The sequence below is a fragment of the Physeter macrocephalus genome, chromosome 15 (genome assembly GCF_002837175.3).
Source record: "Physeter macrocephalus isolate SW-GA chromosome 15, ASM283717v5, whole genome shotgun sequence".
Classification (NCBI taxonomy): domain Eukaryota; kingdom Metazoa; phylum Chordata; class Mammalia; order Artiodactyla; family Physeteridae; genus Physeter; species Physeter macrocephalus.
The window spans coordinates 12,851,026-12,876,591 of record NC_041228.1 but is presented as its reverse complement, the minus strand read 5'-3'; the positions used below and the strand labels follow the sequence as shown (position 1 = coordinate 12,876,591).

Here is a 25,566-nt window from a genome sequence, read left to right as displayed (position 1 = left end):
ATCAAATGTAACATCCAGGTTATATGCATATATATACATACATAAAATATATGGGAGGCTATTTGTTTTTATAATAATAGGACCGTACTAAACAACTATTCTGAAGCTTACTTTTCCCTCTGAATTTATCATGGGCCACTTTCCTTGTTCAAAGATATAGCTCTAATATTTTCTTTTTAATAGCCTCAAATATCCCATAAATCTAATTAGCATACCATTTAATTGTTAACCATCACACTGTCAATGGCCATGAGGACTCTTTTCCTTTTCCTCCTGTCTTTTGTCCGGAGACACTGGGAAAAGTATTTGAGAGAGTAGAGAGGCTGAACTAAGAAATTAATGATCAAGATAGGAGGGGAAGGACTTCCCTGGCAGTCCGGTGGTTAAGACTCTGCGCTTTCACTGCAGGGGGCACAGGTTCAATCCCTGGTCAGGGAACTAAGATCCTACATGCTGCACAGCGTGGCCAAAAAAAAGGAGGGGAAAGGTCAACCTGGATGAGGAGGTAGTGACTCACTGCAATGGGAGATGGAAGGATGTGCTCTGACACCATTACATTTCCAAGGCCATCACAGATTTATTTCAGACCAGTACATTTTTCTTAAAGAATCCCAGTCCATAGATTAAAATAATGAAGGATTTGAGACTTGAATGAAAATGCTTTCTCTGTAATTTTATCTAAAATTTTATTTGATTAAATTCTCTAAACTTGCAGCATTGTATGTCACAAAAGGTCCATTTTTCTATTCCTAACCATATTCCACAGAGTCACAGGGTCTACCCAGTCCCACCCCTCTGCCCTGACTCCGTGTTACCCTCTGAGCTCTGACAAGGCTCGCAGACCTAACCTTGGAGCGTAGAATCAGAGCCCCTTAAATAATAAAGGTAGAGAATGAAACGATACTGTGATTAATAATAATAACAATAGACAAATAGACAATAGAAGACTGCATAAGTGACTTTCTCTGAGAAGTTGGTACAGTGAACTCATGTCAGCCCTGTGGATTATGTCAGCAACCAAGTGAGAAAATGCTTTGTTTTCTAAAGCCTGGTTGGTCAACACTGATTCCAAATTAAGAACTCCTTGTTCATCTGAGAAGATGTAGCCGGTCATCAGGCATGTTCCTCCCACATGGGGCAAGGGAAAATATGACCCCAGGGGTTTCTGGCTCTATCAGGGTTTGTCATGGCTTCTTCTCATGAGAATGAACACTCCGGACTCAGCATTTCCGTTTCCCTTTGGCCAAAGCGTGTGAAAATGGAGAGTAATAAAACAACAATAAACAACCAAAAAATTACAGTCAAACCCTCTCTAGCCTCAGGAGGCAGTGTTTGTCCTGGCTTTCTCTGCTGGCCAAAGGACAGCACAGGAAGAGGGGGTGGAAAGGTCTCATTTTTTTTTTTCTCCTTGTTAATAGCTCAAGTGTCCTTCCTCTGAATATACCCAATTACATTCAGCTATTAATTATTAGCTTTTGACGGTGGGCCTGTGATAATTTGGATGAAATACATTCGTATCTCCTTTATATCAAAACATATATTTAGTAAATAGTCCTGAGTTTCTCTTCTTTTTGGAGTCTTATCCAAATTATTAATTCTAAACATTACTCTCTTTCTCTTTTGCCTTTTCTTTTTTCTCCTTTTCTTCTTCAGCCTGTTCTTGCTGTAGGTGCTAAGGAAGAGTGAAATGATCTCAATCTAGGCCATAAAAGAAATCTAGGAGATTCAAAAACCAGAGCATTCAGGTCTTAAATGGCTCAGTTTTCAATTCTGTCAAATTCAAAGCAATAAACACTCTTCGGGTGTCCATCTCTCCACGGTGCTGCATGAGGCATGGAGAGGTGAAGAGGAAAGGCACAGGAGGAAGGCCTCCATACACACATGGCCACCCTTGGGGGAGAAAACCAAAGTGCAGTTTGATTAGGGTTGTAAGATAGAAATGTACACGGTGCTGTGGGAACACCCATGCAGGAGCAATTTATTCTGCCTGGAGGGTTCCTGGGAAGTTTGGTGCTGAATGACTGGACTGTCCCTGGCAGTACAGATGAATAAGATGCTACCTTTCAAACTTTTCTGATTGAGACTTATAGTTCAAAATCTACTTTATGTACCTATCCCAAACATACAAACACATGCATATGCAGACAAGTTTTACAAAATAATACTTTTACGGTGTGTGATGCACCCTTATGTTTCTTTCTTCCATTCTGTTTCTATTATTATAAATGCTGGTTGAAACCCATTTAATTGAGTACCGTTGATCAACTAATGGATTGAGATCTCAAGAAATTCTGGAATAGAGCATGGGCTTTGGAGTGACACAAAACTGGTTTTAACTCCTTGTATGGTCAACTAGTAGTCCTGAGATTTGGGCAGGTTGCTTAACTTTTATGAGTTTGAGTTGCCCTGCCTAGAGAAAAAGCATAAGTGACTACTATCTACCTGACCAGGATTAAAGGAAGTAATGCTTGTAAACAGCTTCGTAGAGTGAAAGCTCAATAGATGGGTTGGGCAGAGTTGGGGAGGGGGCATCCTAGGCACACTGACTGATTTGGTAGAGTTGTCCCACCACCCAAAACAAGAGCAATCTGGTGACAGATATGCCTGCAAGTTTACAGAGTACAAGATGGAAGTGAAAAATACTTTACCGAGGCTCTGCACCCAGATCGTGTGTGTTTGCATGTGAATTAGTCAGTGTATGTGTACATGTTTGTGTATGTGAGTATGTGTTTGTAGGGGTGTGAGTGTGTGTGTGTGTGTGTGTGTGTGTGTGTGTGTGTGTGAGTGTGTTTGTATGTGTGGGGTTTCTGTGTTCGTGTGCTTCCATATGTGAGTGGAGGCTGGTTTCAGTATATGGATGAAATTTGATTCGCCTTTATTCCATAACCTCTTAACCAGTCCCAGTGAGCCTTGGTTAAACCAACCAGGCCAAATCTTTCCTGAGACCTTCCTCTTTCCAGTAGGCTACAGCCTTTCTATGACCTTGACACGGTCACCTCCACTTTCTGAACTTTATCTTCCTTACATATATACTAGAGCATATTAGAGTAGATTAATGTTTTTGAAAATCTCTTAGAAAACTGGGAGAAGTTTTTTTTTCAAGCATAATCTTCCAAGGATATTGGTGTTTAATCATGGTCATAGAGAGAGAAATAGAGCTGTAGATACATAGTAATAGCCTACATTCATTAAGTCCTTACTATAGTCCCAGCTCTGTGGTAAATACATGCATCAACTCATGTAAGACTCATGACATCCCTATAACGTAGTTACTATTATCATCCCCGTTATACAGAGGCAGATGTCTTGCTCAGGGTTACACAGTTAGCCAGTGACATGACTGAGATTCAAATTTAGATACACATCCATCTAAATGCATATCTTTCTGCAGCTCCTTTACAGAAAGAAACCCAGGCCTTTGGGGACTGCATTTGAAAAACCCCTCCACTTAGATGATCTATTTGAGTTTCCTTTTTTAGCTGTAGCAAACAGTGACTTCACCAGTGACTTCATGAGGCTGTAAATAAACAACTAACCTCTACAACTCTTTCCCACATCCAAGGATATATATACACATACACAGTAAATATAAATATATGTTCATATACACATATATATGCAAATATATATTTACCTATATGAATAAACTATGTATGAAAGAATAAACCATATATCATGGATATATATGAATAAACTATGATGAACATATATTACAAATACATATGATGAACTAAATGAATGTTGCCATGATACAAACATTGAATGTGCAGTAGGTCCATGAGACGGCCAGGACACTAATCAATGCCATTTCCTCTGTGCCTTATATAACCCCTGGCCTCTGTCTCAGCCAGCACCAAAGACTGGAAAACAGCCAAACTGGGGAAGTGGTCTTCACACCTAATCAAGCTTCCGTTCTGCAAACAAAGATGAATTATAAATCCCAGATAACAAATCAAGCCCTATTTATTGATCCTTGTCCTTGTCATTATGCAGTTCATTCTGCCGTGGTTGAGGGCACCAGACTTTCTGTTTGCAGTTCCAGGGTAGCGTTCTGAGACACATTAAAGAGTATTTATTTTCACTGAAACCCATGCTCAGCTCCAGGGAAACATGATTGTTAAATATAATGCATATTTACTATTGTGCCTTGAAAGAGGATCGGTGAAGGCGGACATTAATTTCTTCCATGTGGCTCTGAGCGCTGGTGGTGAATTTCCTCTCTGTACTTCAAGAGGACATTGTGGTTAAAGAGTTAAAGGCTAATTAGGCTCCCTGTCAAAAGCAACAAAATCCTGGCTTTAGTGGATGCCATCTGACAAAAACACCTTTTACTCCGAGGCTTCCTCCGCCTGGCCCAGTTTCCAGCCTCTGATTGGAGTGAGTGCTCCCTGAGTGTAAGGCTCCTAGAAAGAGCAGGAGGTTTGTCTCCCAGATATACTGGAGTCAGGAAGTCAAAGCTTGATTTACATAGAAAAGAAGCTTGTGCTTTTCTGTCGTGATTGCAGTGAGTGGGGCTGGAGACCTGGCAGATGGTGGGAACCAGCCTAGCTGTTATGAGGAGCATTGAGTAAGCGAAGCAGGTGGGGCAGTGATTCATGAGCCTCTCCTTACACATCTTTATTACAGAAAGTTAATAAAACAACCTGTCTTTTTCTTGTTTGAGGATTAGAAACTGTAGGGAAAATGTGTCTGAACCTCTAAAATCTCTGTTATGGCTCTGTGTCTCCCTCAAGATTGTTGGGAAAAGAGTGTAAGCAAGCCTGCAAAGACGTTTGCGCTGTGCTTGGCGCGTAACAGGGCTTCCACTGTTAGTTTCCTCAATTCTTTCCCTAGCTTTAACTTCCAAGGACTCTCATTCAAAACCAATGTTTTCTACTTACCATCTGAGTCACATGGGACAATAATAGCAAGTAATACTTGCTGAGCCCTTACTATATGTCAGGAATGAATCTAAATACTTTACATGTATGAATTTATTTATTGCCTTATTTTATCCTCCCAAACACCTAAGACGTAACTACACTTTTACAGAGAAAAAGAATATACAACATTGAGTACTTATTGTTCTGAGGATGTACATAACTGTAGTAATTTATCCTCACAACATTGTGAAATAAATCCTGTTATTATTCTCAGTTTTAAAGATGAGTTAACTGAGTCACAGAGTGATTACACAGTTTGCCTAAGGTCGTAGAGCACGACCTGGTATTCAGACCCAGCAGTGGGGTCCAAGAGCTCTTGTTCTTGACCCTTCTCAGGTCATGTTGCCTTTCCAGATTTAGTTCCCTCATTTGTAAGATTCAGGTAAAGCCATGGTACCTATATCAAAACAGTTGTTGTCATGATTGAATAAGATGGTAAGCTTGAAAACACTTTACAAATGCTGCCATGATACGTGAGTGCTAGATAGTTTTGTAATTATGGGAATTATCACAGTGAAAGCATAAATCAATATATATGATGAGTTTGTTGGAAGGGGAAAGACAAGATGAGCATCTATTGAATGCCTCCTAGCCTACTATGTGCTACTGTTTTTAAAACTCGTATGACCTCATTTTGCTATTTTTATCACCAATGTACAAAAGAACAGACAGCTCAGGAAAGTTCAGTAATGTGTTCATATGACTCATCTGGGAAATAGCACAGGCAGAATTAAAAGCCAAGTTTGACCAAGTCTGAGATCTACCATCTTTTAATTTCACCATGATGGTTTATGCAAACAAAGGAGATTTATCTCCCCAGGGAATTTTGTCATGTATGCTCATTTACTTCTCTTTTTTTAAAGTAATGACGAATGAAGTTAACCATTGGAATTTTGTACAATTGAAAATAGAATCTTTTCCCCTAAGATTTCGTGTCGCCCTGAAAGTCAAATTTTCCAACCAGGTTTTCATTATATGTGTTCAGTCTATTTGGATCCCTCACTAAAACATCACTGGACCCATTTTACGTACTTGAGTTTCAGATCTCCTGCTGGCCACTCACCTGAAGACAGATCTCTAAGGAGGGAAATGAGTTCCGCATGCAGCTGGATTTCAAGGCTGGGCAGTTATACTTAGGAATTGCCTTTAAATGTCCTTCGTCCTAAAGCCACAGGAGAGCTTCAGAGCAAAATAAGTTCAAGTCTTTCCTCTTGCTTTTATTGTATAATTATAAGCAAATCAGGTACTTTTCAAGCCCTCATTTTTCTCATCTGAAAATGGAATTATTACATCTGCCTTACAGGATTAAATTAAATGGCGATTGTTACATAGCAGGTGCCCAGTAAATGTTAATTTCCTTCCTACCAATTCCCTTCTAGAATGGAGTTTTGGATTAATGGAAGTGAAGGCAAGTGCATTATCATTTTCCTAGGACCCAAGAACGATAGGAGGAAGATAACGTCATATTAGAGGGTAGAGAATGATCCACAGAAAACAGTTAACTTCCTTTTAGGTTTTGGGGCGGGGGTGCCTATCCATTAGGATATCTGATATATGGCACATCAAAGAATGAACTTAAATGCCATCCATTCTGGAGTTAAGGGGAGACTAATAGGCCAATGTGGTGGCTAAAATAATGGTAATAAATGAGATGGGAGTGGGGTGTGGGGAGCTTACCTTTATTTTCATTCCCTTCCTAGTGACTTGATGGGAATATTGTCATCTGCTTCCTGAGCCTGAAATCACTCTTTTCCCTGGTCTTAGATGCTATTCACACAGAGGCCACTGTAAACAAAATGACATTCAGGAAAGTGACTTCCGATCTGAATCCCCGTCTTCTTTTTTTCTCATTAGATGAGGAGTCTATTGGATAACATTTATTAGGAAAGTTGATGTGATTTGGAGCAATCAGAAGACTCTCCCACCAAATTAAACTTCTTCTAGTTTCTTGAACAGCCCAAACTCTTTTAGGCCTGGGGGCCTTTGCACATGCGTTTCTCTCTGGGGAGTGTTTCCTTTTGCCCTCACTGCCCATCTTCCCTTGGTTGACTCATACCCATCTTTCAGGCCTCACTTATTCAGAGAATTTTTCTGCGACTCCCCTCATACCCCCAAGACCAGTATGTCTTTGCTATATGTTTACACACATTTAATATTGCACTGCCTCAGCATTCTACACAACTGTAATTCTTTGTTCACTATATTTCCCTCCCAAGTACTTTGTAGCCTCAGTGAGAACTTAAGTCTGTCTTGCTCACTGCTGTGTCTCAGTGCTTAGCATCATAGGTAGCATATGACGGGCACGCAAATGATGTGGATTAAATGAGTTCATAAAAGAGTGATTGAGTGTGTGAAAGTGAATGAGTCAAGTGAGTGTGATGTAGCAGGAAGAACACTGGACTGTGAATCAGAATGCCTTGGGACCATTCTTAACTTTGGTTTTGACCCCTTGGCCACTTTAATTTCTCATGGTTAAAGATGCCTATACTATTATCTCAAAGGGTTGTGGGAATTAAATCAAGTGCCTGGTGTATGATGGATGCTTGGTGAAAAGTAGTTCTTTCCCACTGTCAGAGGAATCATTGATGGGAGTTGTTACATTACCAGGGGTTCAGAATCCAGCTGAGCTGCTGGAGACCCTTGGTCAAAATACCCTCTTCAGAAGCTGCTAAAGATAAACTGAATCAAGAGGAGCTGCCTCTGAAGGTGGTAGTCCAAAGCTGGGGACCTGTTTCCTCACTTTTCCATTCTGCAAGGAGACTGTGGATGGGGACATAGATGCTGTCTCTGGGTGAGAAAAGCTTCTTTCAGGAAGGCTCTGACTCTGGCACAAGTGACCCAAGTCATAAAGGTGATTCATTTTCCAGTTTCCAAAGCTTCAAAGCAACATATATAAAGTGCCTGGGCTGGAGAGGGGCACACCTCCGGACTCTCCCGACAACAGCTTCAGTGTTACAAGGAACCCTTACGGATATTGAACTGCACTTGTGTTGTGCTGGAAATGTGAATGTTATGCATACACGTAAGCACTCACCCCTGGCACCGGGCGGGAGATTCTTGCACATAACCTGCCAATGTGCTGTGCTGGGGTTATTTTCCACTGAAATACCTCAATAAAAAATCGCAAAGACAAAATTGCAGATGCAGGGGCTGGAAGCTTCTGGGAGTCTCTTGCTTGAGAAATGCCTCCCCTAATTCTGGATTCCAACCGTGCTACATAAAGGGGCTGAACACTAGACCTTTAGTAAATCATGACTTTACAAGGGATAGGTGGGGTCTGGAGGACACACCGCCCAAATGGACACTGGCAGGCAGGCCCTCACGAAATGCTCTTTGGCAAGCCCAGCTCATGGGAAAGTATGATTTCCTGCTTGCTGTGGATGCCTGGAAGTCTGTGCATTTTTTCATTTATTTTCTGCTGTGCTGTGGGATTTGGGGAAATCTAGAGCATCTCTCTGCATTTCATGTGGCACTTATTAGTCTGTACAAACCTGTCTTAGGGGAGGAGCTTGGACTTTGAGGTGAGGCTAAACTGAGCTTAACTCTCAGCTCTCACACACTTACCAGCTGTGTGACCATGGACACATCACTTAACCTCTCTGAGGCTTGACTTGCTCATTCTGTAAAGATATCTCCTTTTGGGGGTTTGTTTTGGAGTTTAAATGAGACAACATATGTGAAGTGCCTATACAGTGCCTGGCAACTAGGACACTGCATCTGTTTCCCTTTTACTACTCTTTTTTTTTTTTTTTTTTTTTTTTAATGAATGAGAGAATTATTTAGAAAATTTGTTGTTTTTCCCAGATGTAAGAAGATCAATCAAGGGCCCCTGTTCTCCAGCAGAGAATATACGATTTTTCCCAAGTCTGAAACATATTGAATATTTAATTATACCTAAAAGTTACTTAAAGTTATAATTTATTTTTTTCCCTCAATTTTGCATTCATATCTGTGGTTGTGTCTCCTTCCTCAGAGGAAAAACAGCACCCTATTAAGTGGCTGGACAACCTATGACACCAGGAATAATAACAATGAAATCTTTCAAATTTTGGTTATTTACATCTCATTTATAAAAGTTTTTCATTTGGTTTACAATAAAATCACATATTCAGTGGGATCAATAAACAGGAACACGGAAAGAACAGAAGTAACAGAGGTTTGAAACCGAGTCCCTTGCTAGGGAGGCTGAAAGGTTCTAGTCAACTGCCCAGCTTGCAAAGCCCCTTGAGGGAGGGAGATTAGACCTCAGGATGGGAAAGTCTCAGGGGAGGGAGGAATGCCGTGTGAAGCCCCATTGATGGAGGAAAGAACATCTCCCTTGGGTTTCCTAAAGTTTATTCGCTTAGATATCCAGGAAGAAAGAGTATGCATCCCCAGCCAAAATTGTTGGCTGCAGTCTCTGAGTATAATTGTGTGTGGTAATTGACATTACTATATCAGTACAATTTCCAAAAACTTAAAAACAATGGGTTAAATCAGTGCCCAGTGAAAAGATACTTCTACCAGTAGTGCTCAATTCAACTTCCCCTTGCTAAGTTGTTAATTATTTACATGGAAATTTCTGGATCTCTCATAGTGATGATAATGTATTGACTGTTGCAGGGATGTTTTAAGAAAGCATCCTTAAAATACAGCAAGGTATCACAAGGTGATCAAAAGTAAAGAATAAGAATAAAAGTCAAAAAAGGGGGAAAACAGATTCAGAATGGCCTTCACGTTTGTTAGGAAAGTGCCATAAATTAATTTCAAGCATCCCAACGGTCGCTAAAAAAACAAAAACAAAATACGTAAAATAAAAAAGTTACACGATTTACAGTACATGGAAGAAACGTCGGTATATATATGCATTAGGTACTTAAAATGCTTTCTCTCCAGTCCTATCAAATCCTTGCAAAATGGCTAGTATCATCTCTCTAAGTATAGCAGGAGTCGGAGGAAAAGAAGTCTACCCCAAGGTCCTACAGCTGAGGTCGGATTTGGAGCCAGATGTGTTTTGTTTTCAAGTCTGTGTTCTTGTCACTGAAGGATGCTGTTTCCTCTTCTCTGTGCATGGAGAAGCCTAAGTGGACATATAACATGGTCCTTTCTGGAATTTTCTGATCTTTACCTCCCTTCGAAGAGGTTCTAGGGAGAGGTGTGAGGTTTCAAAATGGTTTCAATAGAGGACGATAGCCAAGAAACCTACCATTTAAGTGTGTGTGCGTGTGTGTGCGTGCGTGTGTGTGTGTGTGTGTGTGTGTGTGTGTGTTCAGCACTAGCATCAGGGTGAAATTAAAAGACACACACTTGCCAAGGCAAAGGTGTCTTGGGCTGAACTCCTGGCAGGTCGTTGAACAAGTTTCTTCATTCTATCCAGTCCACCGGCTACCTTGCTACGTTCTCTTGATAGAAAACCCTTCAAACCATGATTGTGTAGCCTCAGATGATACCTTTACCCCCAGTACTATCTCCTATCGGGAGATTTGGGGAGGTTTGGGAAATCATGATTGACGCCTCCTACTGTCCTGCTAATCTCGACTTTGTAGCTCCCCAGCACCCTAACTCCTGAAATACAGGCTGTCTTTACATTTTCCAGAGACAGACCTTTGTGTTTGTAGAACACATATTGATGCTTCGCTATGCTTTCTAAATCTTTGTGTAATTTTTTTTAACTTTCCGATATTCTCATTGGGAGAAAACTGAATCAATGGCCTAGTTTTAGGGCATATTTTAGAAGAAGTGATCTAGTGGAAATTTATGATATGGCTGTTGTTGCTTTTAGTGTTTTAGGTGTTCATTATCCCATTCCTTTCTGAAAAACATCCCTGGTGGAGACTGACCCCTATATCATCATGTATATGATCTGGCACAAAAGTGGTTCTCATGGCCCAGTTCTCTCTGCTGGCTCACATGAGCAGTCCTCCAGCATAAGCAGGAAGCAAGTTGTGGCCTAAGTCAGCCGATGAGAGTCTTGCTGCCAAAGGCATGAACCAGTCAAGATGAGATCATAACAGCAGCATCGCCAGTAGCGCCATCCTAGTGGTAGTAACAGTGACATCGGCTGCGGCCATGGAGATGGGGATGGTATTGATGTTAGAGGTGGTGGCCTCTCCTGAATGTTCAGCCAATATAAGTGTGCTGTATGTCCTGATGCTGGGTCTGGAGCTACTCCAATTCCTGTCATTTTCCAAGCCTGAGTCTCTACGTTTCCCGTCAGTTCTGTGAGACACCCTTTAACCTTCCAACAAATTTGTCTCCCTCTTAATTTGGCCATAGTCTTTCTCCGTGGCTTGCCACCCAAACCAGTGATGAACACAAGAATCAACAATGACCGGACACTTAACTTTCCTGGCAGGTCCTGTGTTGGATGATTTAACCCCTCCTATGATTGGTGTTATTGTTTGAATCTTTATAAATGAGAAGCTGAAAACTGATAAAGGATATTACGAAGCTAAGCTATGTAATAGTTTACTTTTATTGAGTATTTATTAGAAGCTAACCTTTTGAAGCACCATCTTATTTAATGTGCGCAACCTTTCATATTAAGTAAAGCCATATTTCAGTGTATCTAAGACAACGTTAAGTGCAAAGTGTGGCATTCTTTATGTATCACTAATAAAGTAAAATGCTGCCAATTATACTGTGATATGCCATTAATTGTAAGATGTATTCTGATATCAGAGATTAATTAAAAATATATTTTAGAATAGATGAATTACAGCATGTCATTATTCTCATTGCAAAAATGGGGCAACTAGACCCAGAAATGTGCAAGAACTTGCTTGAGGTCACATAATTTGCACATGGTAGTAAATAGGTTTAAACCGAAATCCACCTGGCTTCAAAGCTTGAGTTATTAATCACGATACCATATTGCTCTCTAGTCATCTAGCCATTTAGCTGTAGGACTGGAATTCAAACTCATGTTTGTCTGACTCTGAATTAGTAATGGATAAAACTTAATCAGCATCTATTATATGTCAGGTATAGTGCCTGGAGGTTTATTGTTGCTATTTTATTTAATACTGATAATAAGCCTTTAAATTAGAGGTTACTAATCCCATTTTGCAGACAAAGAAATTGAGACACTGGCTTGCTAAAAGCCACAGAACTGGTGACGAGTAGGACCACGGCTTGATTCTAGGTCCTTCTGCCTTCAAAGATACATATTCCACTCTCCTACACTGCTGCTTGTTTTGTCTCTAGTTGAATTTTGCCAAAAGTGCTCATGGATGTAGGGCAATGCTTATCTAAAGAAATTAATCCCTGTTGAAAAAATTTTGGACATTGATATATAGCTACCTCATATTATACTGCAAAGGCTATTACTCAGACTATTATTTAGACAAAGGAGGATTGTTTTTGGTGCCTGTTTTCTCCACCTCCTTCCTTTGCCCGATCCTGTCAAATGACGTAACTATAGGAACCACTCAGGAAACAGCTTTACCTACTCAGGTATGTGAAGCTCACAGGTGAATAGCATAGAGCATAGGTATGTAGAGCCTACACAAAGAAATGCTAAGGGTTCAGAACCCTCCCTTTTTCTATGCTCCTTGAGAATTTCTCTACTTCTGCATACTGGGCTTCATAGAAATTATGGCTAACTAACATTATTGCCTGTCTTTGGGTTCTCCTGAAAAGTAGACCCTGTGATAAGGACTTCAGGGCAAGTAATTTATATGGGAGATGATCACAAGATGCCCAATAAGTGATTGGAGAAAGAGAGATGGGTAGGGTAGAAAAACAGAGTACATTTATGAGTGACTATTTCTGGGGGCCACTGCTGGGCTCTCACTGAGGAACTCTGTAGAACATGACTCAGAATTATCACAATGAGGGATGGGAAGCGGAGGTATTTGTCCATTGACTCTTGTCTCACTGACTGACGATTTTCTCTTGGGATGTTAAATTCGTAGTGCTTCTGGGCTTTATCTACATGCACTGGTACAAACTTCCATTGATATGGAAGAAAGCCCTCAAGATAGAGAAGCAGAGAGCTATAGATACTTGAGATGGGAAACTGTCAGACCCAAGAATTGTCCACAGCCGATTCAGGTAAACTCAAAAGTATGTTGGAGGGAGGGGATGTGTCTCAGCATAATCTTCTACACCTTCTTACCATGGACTGAGCATTATGTTACTGTCTTTGTTTGTATTACTCAACTCAATACTGTGTAAATGTCAGTTGCCCAGATAAACTATATTCTTCCTAAAATCAGAGACTGTTTTATTTGTCCTGTCTTTGTACCTCCAGGGACTGGCACAGTGTTGGACAGGGTAGAGTAGAAATGTGAAGAGTTGGGGAAAGGGCTATCATTGCAGTGGCATGGAGTTGAAAAACTGTATACTTTATCCAAGAATTCAAGTGGAATAGAAGGGAGGTCTTCTCAAGCACCATTCTGGAATTCATTGCTTCCATGGGGTATATTGATTGCAAAAATGCCTCCAATTCTTCACTCTTCCTGTATTCTTACCACTTGCCTTATAACTTTGCAGTGCCTCTCACTCTGACTCTGGGCATGTCCATGTGACTTGTTTTGGCTGTTGGGGTGTTAGGGTGCATAATTCAAGTACAGGCTTGAAATTGCTTGCGTGGTTGATCTTGGGTTGCTTTTGTAGCTCTGCATTGTTATGAGAACATACATGGATTAGCCCTCAGGAGGATGAAGGACAAGTGGAGCAGAACCAAGTTGCTTTGGTGGTTCTGGTTGAGGCCATACTAGACCAGCTAACAGCCTAGACAAGAGCAACAGTGGTACCAGGAAACCCATGTGTATAGTTATGTGCAAGCCCAGGTGAAATGAACCAAGGCTCATTCCCCAGCCTCTGAACCCCACAGACACAGGAGCAAAACAAATGTTTATTGTCCTAGGCCACTAAGGTTTGTGGTTGTTTGTAGAACAGCATTTTTGTGGCAATATGTAATTGATCCACCCCATGCAGAGTATACAAAGGCATGAAGAGAAAAATGGCAAAGTGCTACTGAAAGGCATACGCTGGGCAGCCAGTTAGTCTCACTCAGCAGCCAAATGATTCCCTTATGGTCACCAACATGAAGCATGTGCCATGAAAATTAGTGCATCAATAAATTTACCTATTATGACGCGTCATCAGCTGCTTGGGATTACTTGTCACCTGCAGAAGCTGCAAACGTTAAAACCGTAAATGCCTGGAGTTTAGGGTTTGTAGGGCAGAGAAGCAGTGTGAGATGGAGCTGACCACGCAAGCAGGAGCCAGACACAGATGAGTTTGGATGCTTTCCTGGAGTTATCAGGATGCTCGGGCGATTAATGAATGTCATTTGAATGCATGAGGTATTCTGGGAATGATGGACATTTCCTGGCATTACTTGATTGAGGGTGGGTACCTACCTCAGTAAAAAACTGGCTGTTAGTTGGTAAAAATGTCATCTGCTACTGCAAATTTTATTTCCCTCCAGGGCTTGTTTTTTTTTTTTTTTGAGTAATATTTGTCAGGTTATGTAGCATATAATCAGAGACATGGGTCACCTTTAAATGTTGTAATTTTTCAAGGCGAAAAGCCTTCTGCTGAAGAGAAGATGGGAAGAAGACCAAATCAAATAACAATTATGAATAATACTCAGCCCATAACAAAAGGCTCTGGATTTTATAATATGTTCCCGCCAAAGGCCATGTGTAATATTTCCTTGTTAATAGCTCCCAACCACTATGAAATCCACAAAACCTCTCCCAGCTGTTGAAGACTTATCCTCCGTCCTGTCCCATTCTGGGACATATCCGTAAGGTTTAGAAAATATGACTAAGTTTCCCAACTTGAATGACACTAATAGTAATTTTCTAAGGCTTTGGAGAAAGATGTAAGAAAACCACAGTGCATGTCTGTTTGAAAACTGTTCTGTTTAATGATTTGTGGTGTTCCAAAGGTGGAGGGTGAGACAGAGCTGTTTAATAAACTTGCTTTCGATGATTTGAGTGATCTTAAGATTACATTTATGATCAGTACAAATTAAATTACATTTAAACTTGAGGTTCAAAAGTGAAACATTAAGAAGGAAGTGAGCAGGTAGACAAATTTACTTCCATTTTGTGAAAGAGCTTAATAGGACTTTAAACGCATGTAGGGACGTTATGAATTCTCCTCCTGACATACATGAGATTGTAGTACATCATTCTGCTTGAGTCAGACTTCTCTTGAGTAGGAAATAGAATAAGAATATTTAGAAATACAAGAATAGAAATACAAAAAATATAAGAATGTCCTAAGAATAAAACCCCAAATGAGAAGAAAGTAACTTGAAAATATTTAAGAAAATGTATGATATATCAATTGCTCATTTCTTTAGCACTTCTAGCAGGTTGTCTGTGATATCTACTGAAAGCCAACATTTACGGGGCCAATGACCGAGCCAGACAATGTGCTGAGCATATATATTAACTTGTTTAATTCTTTTAACAGTGCATTGAAGTTGGTACTATTTTTATCCTCATTTTATAGATAAGGAACTTGAGGTTGAGAAGGTTAAGTATGTCACCCAAGATCACGCAGCTAGTAAGTGCCAGTGGGACTAGTCAACTCCATGTCTGGGTAATGCTAGAGCTCACGGTTTAATCAACACGCTCAAGTGTTTACACCTTTTGACACTCCATCTGTTGAGAAAGCAAAGTCCTGGTGACCCACTAATTCCAACAAAAAAGTGTCAAGGCTGTTTTATATTGACTCTTGGAAACATTCCAGCTAGATGAAGCAGTTATTGACAATAATTGCATAGTAGTCCAGAAGCCTTTTAATGTGTATCTAGGTATTGTTCTTTCTTTAAGCTTTGCTATAAGTACTTAGCGATCCATGACTAAACTGTTTTCTAAATTGGCAAAGCATTATCTTTAATAGATAAAGCCTAATTACCTAGAAGTCTTACTTATATTGCTACTCATCCTGAAGAAAGCTTAACCAGTTAGTTCTCAAAGCAATGGAGCAAGAAACTTGGGGATACCTCCTATAATCGTGCAAACCTAAATCAGTAATGGAGTCATAAATGCCACAAAGTGCCAAGGACCTTGAAGTCACGAGGCCTTCATATTCAGGGGGACGATGGCAGGGGAGCTTTTACCATTGTTATACCTTCCCCTTCATTCTGTGGGAATGACCCCTGACTTGTGTCTCCTTACAGCATCTTATTGTCCCAAGGTAAGAGTAAGTGTTCTACTCTGCCTTTGCTAATATTCTTGCACATCTTGGAAAATTTTTCCTTCTTTAATGATGCCAGTCCTTGCATTCTTGTTAGGAAATTAAGGTTGGAAAGAATGTGTCCAGAGATATTTTAATATACATTTTGAAAATTATTGTTTATGTATGATGAGGCCAACAGATCAGGAGATAACTGTCATTGAAAAGCGAGTTTGTTATACTCACAGATCCCAAGAGAAAGGAGCATGGCATAGGCCATTTGGGGAAACACCAGGGATGGTCAGGGGGTAGAGGGAGAGAGGGAAACTGCGGACAAACGTTTTTATTTTATGGTTTCCATAAAAAGAAACAGGCAAGGGCTTCCCTGGTGGCGCAGTGGTTGAGAGTCCGCCTGCCGATGCAGGGGACACGGGTTCGCGCCCCGGTCCGGGAAGATCCTACATGCCGCGGAGCGGCTGGGCCCGTGAGCCATGGCCGCTGAGCCTGCGCGTCCAGACCCTGTGCTCCGCAACCGGAGAGGCCACAACAGTGAGAGGCCCGCGTACCGCAAAAAAAAAAAAAGACAAGACAGGGTGAGCAGACTTCGGATTGGCTAGTTTAAATAATTTCAATGAACTCTGGGGTGTAAGCTATCCCTGGTTGTCTGGTACCTGGCCTTGGGGTGATGAGGGCAGGTAGATAGTGGTGGGGCTGTGAGGGCCCAATAAGGCAGGTGGTTGGGGATATGGCTCTGGACTGGTTGGTTCATGGTTGAAAGTCATGCTCGTGGGCAAGTTGTTTACTGTCTCCAGGAACTGGCAATTCCTGGAGGAACAGTCCTCCCAGGATCAGCAAGACCCCAGATGTCAAAGCATCGGAATACAAAAAATAAAACTCGTGGTTAATACAAGAGGGAAACTGGGAAGAGTTCATCTTTCCGACAGGAAATGTGGCTTCCACGTGTATATGTGTGTGCATGTGCATGTGTGTACACACATGTGAGTGTGAGGCTATGGTATAGTAATTGGTTTCACAGCATCACCTGAAGTCTTAGAATTTCTAGTGATTCAATATGCATTTCTAGGAATTGAGGCTTTCACATAGACCACATTATAAATAGCATGTGTCCCCCATCCATCTTTTATTGGCTTGGCCTGGCTCCAAGGACTCTGAGAAACCCAAGAACTGCTATACTGACTCTTCCTCCTTCTCTAGAAAGTCATCAATTCTGGGTGGAATTGGAGGTTTAGATCATAGTGGTCATCCTTTTAACCTCTCATTTTAACTAGCTTCTACTAAACTGAGGGCTGTGGTCATTATCCAAGGTGGAGACTCTCCTCCAGCTCCTCCTTCCTCTTAGTATGGTTGGAAGTTGTCCTTAAGAGTTGAGCATTTTAATTAACCAATTCTTCCTTCTTTTCTTCCATAAGAATATTTATTTATTAACTTTTATGTGCTGACACAAATCCAGGCATCTTGAGGGTATACAAAGAGAAACCAAACAAGGAGTTTACAGCCTCATACAGCTTCAGAGAGACATCTTTTTCAAATTTATTTTATTTTTTATTGACGTATAGTTAATTTACAATGTTGTATTAGTTTCAAGTGTAGAGCAAAGTGATTCAGTTATATATATTATATATATAATATATATAGTTTCAAGTGTAGAGCAAAGTGATTCAGTTATATATATTATATATATAATATATATAGTTTCAAGTGTAGAGCAAAGTGATTCAGTTATATATATTATATATATAATATATATAGTTTCAAGTGTAGAGCAAAGTGATTCAGTTATATATATTATATATATAATATATATAGTTTCAAGTGTAAAGCAAAGTGATTCCGTTATACATATATAAAATATATATATTATATATGTAATTCTTTTCCAAATTCTTTTCCATTACAAGTTATTACAAGATATTGAGTAGAGTTCCTGTGCTATACAGTAGGTCCTTGTTGTTTGCCTATTTTATATATAGTGGTGTGTATCTGTTAATTCCAAACTCCTAACTTAGCTCCGCCCCACCAGCATCCCCTTTGGTAACCATACATTTGTTTTCTATGTCTGTGAGTCTATTTGTTTTGTAAATAAGTTCCTTTGTATCATTTTTAAGATTGCACATATAAGTGATATCATATGATATTTGTCTTTCTCTGCAGAGATAAATCTTAACAGTTCTCTGAAGGCAAAACCATACTTATTCATTTGATAATTCAAGCTCCTATTGCATCTTAAATGTTGTCTGAGCCTTGAGAAACACACTGCTTTCAATTGGCGTTAGGAAGTAAGTCAAAGTTTACCCCTAAGGATGAACCACAGAGACGGCAAAGACTATGTACATTAGGGAAAGAAGAGAGTCAAGAGTTGGGGGGTCCAGGGTCACATATATCTGATTTCAGATTCCATCTCTGGATCTTACTACTTCTAAGAACTTGGGCTAGTTGCTTAGGTATCTTAGTCTTAGTTCTGTCCTCTGTTTAAGAAAATAGTAATTATTTAAAAGTTGTAGAGGAGGAAAGAATTGATCCAGTTAAGACTGTTGTCACAGTAACTGAGAAAATTTGTGGAAATCCCTTGACACTGTGCCCAATACATATTAAATACTCACAAGTATGCTTTATTGTTAACATTATTGTCAATAGTGCTGTGTTTAAGGAGAAAAAGCATGAGTATTGACATCAGGGAAGTCTGAGTCTCGGTGCTGATTCTGCTGCTTACTAGGCATGTGATCCTGGGGTACATTACTTAACATTTCTGAATCAGAAATAATCACACCTACCTTTCACGTGATAAAACTGAAAGATAATGAGTGTAGGATGCCTATAACTTATTATTTTCTGGCTTCCACATGAAGTAGTAGCTGTAACTATTAGTGTTATCCAGTGATGAACTAAGAATCTTAGACTCCTGGAAAATCAGCCATGCATTTCTGTGGGAGAAGATAGGGTGCAAGGAGAGAAAAGGATCATTCTGCTTTTTATGATACTCCTTTCCCCCCCCCCCACCCTTTGGCACTGTTTGAGTAGAGGTCACTGGTTGGCGCCTGTACAGGATGCCTGTGGTTCTACCCTCCCAACCCACCATGCCTTTGGTACAGTCTCCAGGACCTGCGTTTATGCCTGTCTCTGTGGCTACCTATGACCACAATTGGAGAAAGTCCAGCCAGCTGAGGGAGCCTCATGTATGACTCTGTGTTCCTGGGTGCCTGCCAGTGGACTCATTTTGCTGGAGGAATGTGTAATACGTACTGAGATTCTGCGGGGCCTCAAGATGGGAGGACACTCAGGGCCAAGGGGACCTGGAACCAGGGTAAGGAGGGCAGGGAGAAGGCTGTGCAAAGACATGTTTGCTCTTTGGCCCCATCTTCATGTTGAGTGCCCCAGGGCTCAGTCTTTGGTTCCCCTGCCCTATTTCTTGGTGACATCATCCAGACTTAAGTAACAACCGTGTGCTCACAACTAATAATTTATATCCAGTACATAGTCAGGGTTTAAGTATTTGTAGAAAAACAAAAGAAAGAAAGGAGGAAGGAAATGAAAGTAAGGGAGCGAAGGAGGGTAGGAGGGAGGGAGGTAAGAGGAAGGCAGTATTGTTAACTTGAAAAGATGTACTGCACTGGTATTAAAAACTAAATATAAAAGCATGGGCTGTGAAGCACAGATAACATGGGTTCAAATCTAAAATCTCTCACTTTCAGGCTGTGTAATTTGGGGCAAATTATTTAATTTCTGGATGCTTCAACTTTCTCTTGTCAAATGGGAATAATAAAAGTTATCTCATTTGTTTGGAGGTTGCTTGGAGATATAAATATGCTGGTACATGTGAAATGCTTTTAAAATTACTTGGAAAATCATAAATGTTTCTAAATATTAGCTATTATCACATATATATATATATATATAAACTGTGTATCTGATAGACCTTGTATGAAAATATCCAAATTACTTAAAAGTGGTGAAAATCTAATTAAGATTCCAATGTATGAGCCATAAATGTGTGGAATGATAACACACATTTGTGGATCTATATTTGAGAAGAATATCTTGGGTAATGTTACCAAATGGGTGACATGTTAGGAGAAGATATTTTTAATGTTAAAATTAAGAAGGAATTCATATCCAAAATATAATTTAAATTGACAGGCTGAAGCAGGGAGCCATTAAGAAAATGGGCAAAGTGACCAGACAATTTATAGAAACTGAAGTCTAAATGTCTGAGGAATACATAAAAATGTGCTTGAGCTCATTGGACATAATAGTGCTAACACAATGAGATACTACTTTATACCCATTAGAATGGCAAAAAATGGAAATGTTGGGACAGTCAATTGCTGTCAGAACTTTGAGAGGACAAGAATTTGTACAGTTGATGAAGAGTAAATAGGAACAATCATTTTGAGAAGCAGGTAGGCAATAATTAGCTAAAACAAGTATTTCTTTTCCTCTTGACCCAACCAACCCAATCCTATGTATATATTCCAGAATAATTCTTTTTTAAAATTGAAGTATATTTGATTTAGTGGGTTAAGTTCTATTAATTTTTGCTGCTGTACAGCAAAGTGATTCAGTTATACATACTTTTTTATATTCCTTTCCATTATGGTTTATCACAGGATATTGAATATGCTTCCCTGTGTGATACAGTAGGACCTTGTTTTTTTATCCATTCTATATATAATAGTTTGCATCTGCTAACCCCAAACTCCCAGTCCATCCCTCCCCCACTCCACCTCACCCTCTCTCTTGACAGCCACAAGTCTGTTCTCTATGTCTGTGGGTCTGTTTTTGTTTTATAGATAGGTTCATTTGTGTCATATTTTAGATTCCACATATAAGTGATATATGGTATTTGTCTTTCTCTTTCTGACTTACTTCATTTAATATGATAATCTCTAAGTCCATCCATATTGCTGCAAATGGCATTATTCCATTCTTTTCTATGGCTGAGTAGTAGTCCATTATATATATGTACCACATCTCTTATCCATTCATCAGTTGATGGATATTTAGGTGTTTTCATGTCTTGGCTATTGTGAATAGTGCTGTTATGAACATAGAGGTGCGTGTCTCTTTTTGAATTATAGTTTTGTCCGGGTATATGCTGAGGAGTAAGACTGCTGGATTATATGGCAATTCTGTTTTTAATTTTTTGAGAAACCTCCATACTGTTTTCCATAGTGGCTGCACCAACTTGCATTCCCACCAACAGTATAGGAGGGTTCCCTTTTCTCCACACCCTCTCCAGCATTCGTTACTTGTAGACTTTTTTTTTTTTTTTTTTTTTTTTTTGTGGTATGCGGGCCTCCCTCTGTTGCAGCCTCTCCCGTTGCGGAGCACAGGCTCCGGACGCGCAGGCTCAGTGGCCATGGCTCACGGGCCCAGCCGCTCCACGGCATGTGGGATCCTCCCAGACCGGGGCGCGAACCCGGTTCCCCTGCATCGGCAGGCGGATGCGCAACCACTGCGCCACCAGGGAAGCCCACTTGTAGACTTTTTAATGATGTCTATTTTGACTCGTGTGAGGTGATACCTTATTGTAGTTTTGACTTGCATTTCTCCAATAATTAGCGATGTTGAGCATCTTTTCATGTGCTTTCTTTGTGTCTTCCTAAGAGAAATGTCTATTTAGGTCTTCTGCCCATTTTTCAATTGGGTTATTTGGTTTTTCATTTTGTAGTTGAGTTGTATGAGCTGTTGATATATTTTGAAAATTAAGCCTTTGTCAGTCACATCATTTGCAAATAGTTTCTCCCAGGCTGTAGTCTGCCTTTTTGTTTTGTTTATTGTTACCTTTGCTCTACAAAAGCTTGTAAGTTTTATTAGGTCCCATTTGTTTATTTTTGCTTTTATGTCTACTGCCTTAGGTGACTGACCTAAGAGAACATTGAGATGATTTATGTCAGAAAATGTTTTGCCTATGTTCTCTTCTAGGAGTTTTACGGTGTCATGTCTTATTAAGTCTTTAAACCATTTTGAGTTTATTTTTGTGTATGGTGTAGGGGTGTGTTCTGCCTTCATTGATTTACATGCAGCTGTCCAGCTTCCCAACACCACTTGCTGAAGAGACTGTCTTTTTCCATTGTATATTCTTGCCTCCTTTGTTGAAGATTGACTGTAGGAGTGGGGTTGATGTTTATTTCTGGGCTCTCTATTCTGTTTCATTGATCCATAGGTCTGTTTTTGTGCCAGTACCATGCTGTTTTGATTATTGTTTCTTTGTGGTATTGTCTGAAGCCTGGGAGGGTTATGTCTCCTGCTTTGTTCTTTTTCCTCAGGATTGCTTTGGCAATTCTGGGTCTTTTATGGTTCCGTATAAATTTTAGGATTATTTGTTCTAGTTCTGTGAAAAATGTCATGGGTGATTTGATAGGGATTGCATTAAATCTGTAGATTGCTTTGGGTAGTGTGGCCATTTTAATAATATTAATTCTTCCTATCCCAGAACATGGGCTATATTTCCATTACTTTGAATCATCTTCACTTTCCTTTATTAATGTTTTATAGTTCTCAGCATATAACTCTTTCACCTTCTTGGTGAGGTTTATTCCTAAGTATTTTATATTTTTTTGATGCAATTTTAAAAGGGATTGTTTGTTTACATTCCTTTTCTGATATTTCATTGTTGGTGTAAAGAAATTCAACCAATTTCTGTATGTTAAACTTGTATCCTGCTACCTTGCTGAATTTGTTTATCAGTTCTAGTAGTTTTTGTGTGGAGTCTTTAGGGTTTTCTATCCATAGTAACATGTTATCTGCATATAATGACAATTTTACCTCTTCCCTTCCAATTTGGATACCTTTTATTTCTTGTCAGATTGCTATGGCTAGGGCTTCCAATACTATGTTGAATAGAAGTGATGAGAGTGGGCATCCTTGTCTTGTTTCAGATTTTAGTGGGAAGGCTTTCAGCTTTTCACCATTGAGTATTATACTGGCTGTGGGTTTGTCATAAATGGCTTTTATTATCTTGAGATGTGTCCAGAACAATTCTTATAAATGTTCATAAGGGACCATGTACAAGCATGTTTTTGAGTGTTATTTTTGGTGGCAGGGAACTGAAGGCAACCAAGTTTAATCCCTAAGGAAATACATAAGTGATAGATGCCCACTAAGAAACTATGGGCTCCAGTAAGAAACACAAACTATATGTCCACAGCCACACAGATAAATCCTCACAAGAGTGTTAGAGTCAGAAAAAGATGAGTTACAATCTTATATCATTTATGTAAATTGAAACACATAAGTAAAACAACAGCGGGAATTTTATGAGAATATACTAATATTTACGGGCATATATTGAAAGCTTTATATCGAATATCTATGGACTAGAGAATGGGGCTGGGCACCAGAGAAATGGGGAAACACGTAGATTAAACTCCAGTGTCACCTGTGGAGATAAATAAGGTCATTGTGTTTAGGATGATAAGTTCAGCTCTCTATACTTAAAATCTAATTTAAACAGCAAAAAGATGTCAGTTGACTACACAGATATTTATGTGGTATAAAAAACAAAAACATTTCAAAGCGTGTTTTAAATGATCTCCATTCCATACATTACAGTGTGCTAAGAGCAATAAAAAAATTAAACATCTTTGACACAATTTTAAAAAGAAACATTACTTATTGGTATTCTTGCATTACCTATTCTCAGAGTTTTTTTTTTAATTAATCAGCATTCAAAGGGAATTTCAACTTTTTATAGCCCCAGAATTATATTTCTCTTTGTAGTTGCATAGTTCGATGTTCCCATACATTTATAAATGGGCCAGTCCTGAAAAACTGAAACCAAAACCAGCAGACCAAATGCATAGAAGAGTCAGTTGATTGTTTACCTACATACACTCAACCACTATATGAGTGGTTTGGTGGGTTCTAGCACCACTGACACATCATCTTTGACTCAGTTTTTTCACTCCAACACTTCGCTAATTAAATTGTTCTTAACTTCATCAGAATACCTCCTCTTTCCAGACACTTTAGATCTATCTCCCTCAGTCTTTGCAACTTTTGTTTGCCTTTGTTAATTGGCCAAGTTCTACCTACTCTCTCTAAAAGGAATCTGCAGTAATACTTTCCAAGATGTTCCCCCCATTAAAATGGTATGTTCAGTAACAACTTGGCTTTCTTCTCCACCTGAAGTCATCTGGATACCCAAACATTTGGCCGAAGGGACAGAAGTTACTGTATCCAACTGGAGGAAATAACACCTGTAAAATGGAAAAAGTGAGTCAAACTGTTTTACGGGGCTTCTGGGAAAATAATCACACTACAAGAGCTCAGGAACCTCTGAGTGTGAAGCCTGGTGTTTAATCACCTATGCATTCCTTTTGCGGAATTCACTGAAAGACTATTGGCCTGTGGAGGAGACCAGGAGACTGGCCGGTGTTCACATTCATTCTTCCCTCTGTTGACAGCCAAATAAGTAATTAGGGTTCTTCTTCCCAACAGAGGCTACACACCTCATACACACACTGTTAAGGATGATTTTTAGATGTATGGATTTTGCAATGTCAAGTTGAGTGTGTATGTGTGTGTGTGCCTGTGTGTGACAAAATAGGTGATAACGAGATTGTTGAAATGAAGTAGAATTCTTTTCTTGAACAATCCTGTACTATTTGGGGGCTACTCATAAAGAAAAATCTTATAGAATGTACACTGCAGGTAAGGTTTTGCAGAGTGAAAATGCAGACTCTTTCAAAGAAGCCATGAATTTACAAGTTCCACAGTGGAATAAGAGCCTTTTAACTCCACCAAGGCAAAAAGGAAGACTATTTCTTTCTGTCCCGTTTGCCTTCAGATAATGGAATGATAAAAGGTAAGATAGTTGATATGCAGAAAAATTTTGGTTTTGGAATAAGCACGGTATATACACAGCATGGTTTAATTCTCACAATCACCATGTGAGGTGGGAATTTTTATTTCAGTTACATAGATGAGAAGCTCCAGTTTCAAACAGGTTTTAAGTGACAATTTGTAAGCATGGAGCCAAGTCTTGAATCATGTTGGATTTTAAGTTTCTAGAAGACAGGCACATTCTGAACTCTCAAAATGTAAACCAATGCTTAAGAATGGACCTCAATCAATATTTGTTAATAAAGTAAAGAGTGAATGAATGAATGATTAATTAAATAATTGAATGGGATGAATTCAGTTAAACTCTGTCCACTTGTCCTTATAATATGAACCTTCAATCGTTACAGTTCATGGAAGGTTAATGCGTTGCTGGAAATAAAGAAGATGTGATGGGACTCACCAAACCGAACCTTAACTTGTTGCATAAAATGCAGCCAAATAGCACAGCCTTTTATTATTTTTTTTAACATCTTTATTAAAGTATAATTGCTTTACAATGGTATGTTTCTGCTTTATAACAAAGTGAATCAGCTATACATATACATATATCCCCAAATCTCCTCCCTCTTGCATCTCCCTCCCACCCTCCCTATCCCACCCCTCTAGGTGGTCACAGAGCACCGAGCTGATCTCCCTGTGCTATGCGGCTGCTTCC

The 25,566-nt window shown here is 39.6% G+C and overlaps 1 long non-coding RNA gene across 1 annotated transcript; it reads left to right on the top strand.

Annotated features, from left to right (window-relative positions):
* The first annotated feature begins 19,317 nt into the window (after positions 1 to 19,317).
* LOC114487894 (uncharacterized) lies at positions 19,318 to 25,331 on the top strand. The gene is made up of 3 exons (XR_003683433.1): positions 19,318 to 19,368; positions 24,198 to 24,281; positions 25,259 to 25,331. It is a non-coding gene; the product is annotated as an uncharacterized lncRNA (long non-coding RNA).
* The last annotated feature ends 235 nt before the right edge of the window (positions 25,332 to 25,566 follow it).